The following is a 5,236-nucleotide window of genomic DNA, read 5'->3' as shown; positions in this document are numbered from 1 at the left end:
CTATTGATTGAAGAATAATATAACCTAATGATTTCTGCAATACATAAAAACAATCCAAAGTATGCCTTTCACTGTGTAAGGGATATATATGGAAATTAGAAACTTTTTCTATAAAGGTCAATATTAGAATCCAGAGATTAAAAAAAGAAAGAATTAAAAAGTACAGTAATAATAAATATATTAATTATAATAAATATGAATTAAATCTCAGTTTAAAAGTATTGGTTTATGTTAACACAATGCAAAGAGCAAATCCCTTGCTACATGTAATGAATAACACTTAAAACGTTTAACATGTGAAGGTTATTAAATGAATATTGACTACAAATAAAAAGTGTGTGGTGGTTACAAGGCTGAAAAAAGGGTTCAGTAGAACAAAGAGAATGCATGCTAATTCTTTAACCCATTCAAAAATAGAGGATTACTATATTGCAAATTAAATATTAAATTGTAGGGGTGATCATTTGGCCCAGTGATTAAATGACAATTAAAATGGAGTAACTTGGTTACTGCGTCTGACTGACTCCTGACTCCTGACTCCTGACTCCAATGTTATGCTAATACAGGCCCGGGGAGGAAGTAGTGATTTAGTCTCTGCTACCCCTGGGAGACCTGGCTGGAATTCCAAGTTCCTAGCTTTGACCTTACCAAGCTCCAGGTGTTTTCAGCATTTTAGGAGTGAACCAGGAGACTGAAGCTGGCCTGTCAAAATGTCTGTCTTTCTACTTACGGAATTGAGAAGACACCTGCACAACCAGCTTTTACTATGCCCTTATTATCCATTATAATAGTGCTAGAAAATATTATCATTATTTTAATGTAACCTAAAGTGTAATCACATTAGCTTATTAGGCAACTAGTAGTAATAATAAGCAATGTTAAGTGTCTTTGACTTTATATATGTATTATGTTAGATGTTGAGCTAAGTAATCCAGTAACTACATTAAGTTGATTACACTCCCCCTTCCCTCCACCTGGCCAGATGTGACCCAACCCTGGCCTAGGTCCAGGAATGTAAAAGGGAAGTTTAAAGCTTGAGATAACAACTAGCCCCTACCTGGAGTCGGAGGCAGGTGTCTCGGGACTTATCAGAAGCATCAACTTGATCTATAGCATTCCCCTAAAGCCTGCTTGGACATGATAATAAGAGCTCTGTAAGAATTGGGCTCGGGGCTTCTCGGGGGCTTCCTCTCCTGGAGGCACTGAGAGGCCCGGGTTTGAACTCGTAATAAAAATGACCCTGCTTATTGGCTTCAACTTCGGTCTCTGGTGGTGTGATTTTTGGGGGACCACGGACTGCGGGCATAACAGAATAAATTAGAAGAAAATTTTTAAACAAAATTTAATTATGATATATAAATATATTACAATAGCTAAAAATATCTCAAATACAATAAACTTTGTGATTTTATATTTCTGTGCTTGCTAAATAAAATATATGTTATATTGAAAAATATAATGGGAAAAGGCAGAAACACAGATTTATCATATCACTATCTTTGATGGATTGAATGAAAAGAATGAGTATAGAAAATGTGATAATAAAATTTATAACATTTAATAGATGTATATCTTGAAACAGAGGCTATGCATTCTATTCGGATATCCATATAACAGCTTAAAATAGATAATATTAATATTCTATTAGTTTAATAAATCTTAACATATTTCAAAATTTAGAAATTTTATAAACCCTTTAGCAAAATATAACATTCAAATTAATGTAAAAGTTTAAGATATTTAAAAAGTCCCTGCCATTTGAAAATTAAGTGTTTAAGTAAAATATCGTTTTGGTAAATCAGTAATAAAAATGATAATATGCACATATATCTCAAAATTGAAGATTAAGCTAAATTCTGAGAAAAATTTGTGGTTTTCATTATTCAACAAGAAAATTAAAAGAAGAAAATTAGTATTTTAACTGAAGAAAGAAAATTAAAGAGTCAAGAAATAAATATTCTAGTGAGAAAAAATGTCAATTCAAAACAATACAATTGGGAGGATTTAAATACATGCATGAATGAGATTTTTGGGGGCACAGATTTTGAGATTTTTCTTCTGAAGGTAATCTTAAAGCTATTAAATTCACAAATATGCTAATTTAAATGACAAACCTATTTATATAAAACACACAATACAATCAAATATGTATTCTCTCCACATGTCAGTGACCATTCACATCATGGTTTGGAAATGAGAATAGATTCCCCTTCACCCTCAAGTCAGTAGACATTTCTTTACAGTAAACATTAGCAAAATTCATATAAAAATAATTAACAATGATCTTCTTTACATGGTAACTTTCAAGGAAACCCCTTCAAAGCTGCATTATGTCAAATTTTCTGCACTAAAATTCAGAAAAACTGAACTACACAAATATTGAAAGCTAAAGATTCCTTAATTTTTTATTCCTGTTACCACTACCACAATTTACAGGGCAATATATCTGATGTAATGAAAAGATATAAGACAAAGCTACAATAGATACATGACCTTAGGAATGTAGATCTTCTTGATAATTCACTGTTTTAATCAATCACAACACATTTTACAAACTGTGGCTATGATAGTACTGAACAAGAGAGTTTTCTGTTTAAGCTGCAGTAACTTTTTTGACTATGGATCATCATTCCTTCTGTGGCAGATTTTCATAGTTCCTCTAATGCATTTGGGACAAGTGTCTCAAAGTAACTTGCATCTTTCCTGACAACACCTTACTCTCTCCACTGCTGAGAACTGTAGCTCATTTCTGCTGTTTTTAGAACCTCCATCTACCATATTCACCACTTCCACCACCAGATCCATAACCACCACCATAGGGACTGCCCAAGCTTCTTCCAGCAAAACTGCTCCCTTTCATGGGTCCATAATTTGATTGCTGTTGTCCATTATAATTACCAAAATCATTGCGGTTTCCACCACCACCATAGTTACCACCTCCAAAATCCTCTCCTTCAGTGTGGCCATCATATGCTCCTCTACTACATCCGCCATCTTGGTTTCCATATCCTGATTCTGTACCCCCAAAGCCTCTTCTGCTGCTATAACCAGGACCACCACCAGAGTTGCCACCATCACCTCCTCCATAACTTCCTCTGGGGCCACCACCTCTACCAGCCAAGCCTCCTTTTCCACTCAAGTTCTTGCCAAAGCCAAAGTTACCTCTACCACCTCCAAAGTTCCCTCCACGGCCCATATATTTGCCAGATGTGATGGCAAATTATTTTTCAGCCATCTGCTGTGCTCAGACTTGCTTACTTTCAGTTTGATCTGCAAGAAATACGCTGCAAGCCTTGTAGTATAAAGAAACAAGCAGTTTATTTAAGTAGCAGATTTTAAGCAGGATAGAAAGAGAGAGAGAAAGAAAGAATGGGGTGGGGGAAGCCCCTAAGAGTAGGGGACTTAACCCGGGAATTTACCACTAGGCAATCTTCACACAGCACCGGAGAAGGATCAATACTGAGAATCAAACATCAGTAATCATCACGGGCACATGCAACGTTCAGCTTCACTGTGTGTTCTCCAGGGATGAAACAGCGGCAGCAGCAGAGGCTTGCTCCGGCTCCCTTTTAAAGCCCCAAGAACAAAAAATGGCTCATTGCCGAGATTCATGGCAAGCAGTGCCTCCAGTCCCGGACCTTGGCCGGAGAGCCGGGGCAACAGGCATATTTCAAGATGCTCTTCAGACTCCGCCCAAGGACATGCCATTCTCTGCCTTGTTCTCCGCCCAGGAACTGGCCAAGTTCCAGGGAACAGAAGAAGGTCACTAAGCAGCAAGTTGTTTACTGCAACCGAGTCTGGACACAAGCCTCCCCATCCTAAAGAGCTGTCCTCACACCAGATCCCCCTCCAGGGCCACTTAGTGACCTAGCAACAGACTGCATCTTTTGTTTAGAAAGGACCTTTTTCACTTCACCACTATGCCCGTAAATAGTGTAGTATTTATGAACAACTATTCTATCAACTGTATCATGAGCATCAAAAGTTACAAAAGCAAATCCTTCTTCTTTTCCCACTCTGCCTGTCTTCCATAACTTCTATGGCTTCAATCTTGCCTTACTTCTCAAAGTAGTCTGTCCAATTATATTCCTCTGTATCTTCTTTAATACCACCACCAAAAATCTTCTTCACTGATAGATGGGCACTAGGTTTTATCGAATCCTCTCTAGAAACAGCTCTCATTGGTTCTACAACACGCCCATCAACCTTGTGTGATGGAGCACACATTGCTGCATCCACCTCTTCAACACAAGAATAAGTCACAGAGGCCAGCATTGTGGCATAGCAGGTAAAGCCACCATCTGCAATGCCAGTATGCCATATGTGTGCCAGTTCATTCCCGGCTGCTCCACTTTCGATTCAGCTCTTTGCTATGGCCTGGGAAAGCAGTGGAAGGTGGCCCAAGCCTTTGGGCCCCTGCACCTGTGTGGGAGACCCGAAGAAGCTCCTGGCTCCTGACTCCGGATCAGCGCAGCTCCGGCTGTTGAGGTCAACTGAGGAGTGAACCAATGGATGGAAGACTTCTCTCTCTCTGCTTCTCCTTCTCTCTCTGTGTAACTCTGACTTTCAAATAAATAAATAAATCTTAAAAAAAGAGTAAGTCACAAAACCAAAGCCCCTGGAATGTTTAATTTGGGGGGGGGCTCTCTTTACCACACAATCTGTGTGTGTGACCCATTTCTCACAATGTTCTCTCCAATTATCATCTATTGTTTCAAAGCTCAGACCACCAATAAACAGTTTCCTCAACTGCTCTGGTTCCATTGTGTAACTTCCTTCCTCCCCTAGGCAGCACGGGCGACGTCAGGACTTGGGTGGTGGGCCATCAGGCGGCTGTTTTACCTCCGTTTTGAGACCAAATTCACCTCTTCCAACTCGAGTTCCATATGGGATCCAGAGGGAAGAGGCTGAAGTGTTTTAGTATAAGAAAATGTTTATGGTAAGTGATAAATTTGAAGATAGGAGGTCTTATTGTTTATAAATTAAATTTTTCTTCCTAGAATAATGAAAATAGTTTTGTTACATTCAAAATTTGAAGCTTACTAAGTTGCAGGTTAAGAATTGGATTTTACTTACCTCTATGGCAGCTTAAAAATTTTTTAGAGATTCTCATTGCAATTCCAAAACTTAATTGAAGTCTTTATGCAATGGATTGAAGGTTGATTCCCCCAAAATTTGTACGTTGAAATATTTTCAGGAGGGAATTAGGCTATGACGGTTGAACCCTTGTGAATGG

At 38.3% G+C, this 5,236-nt stretch overlaps 1 pseudogene; it reads right to left on the bottom strand.

Annotated features, from left to right (window-relative positions):
• Nucleotides 1–2,613: 2,613 nt before the first annotated feature.
• Nucleotides 2,614–4,764, bottom strand: LOC100339230 (heterogeneous nuclear ribonucleoproteins A2/B1-like; annotated as a pseudogene).
• Nucleotides 4,765–5,236: the final 472 nt, after the last annotated feature.

Source organism: Oryctolagus cuniculus, chromosome 3 (genome assembly GCF_051225735.1).
Source record: "Oryctolagus cuniculus isolate XC-2025 breed Fujian yellow rabbit chromosome 3, ASM5122573v1, whole genome shotgun sequence".
Taxonomy (NCBI): domain Eukaryota; kingdom Metazoa; phylum Chordata; class Mammalia; order Lagomorpha; family Leporidae; genus Oryctolagus; species Oryctolagus cuniculus.
The sequence above is the reverse complement of the archived record's forward strand: the minus strand, read 5'-3'. Positions and strand labels throughout refer to the sequence as shown.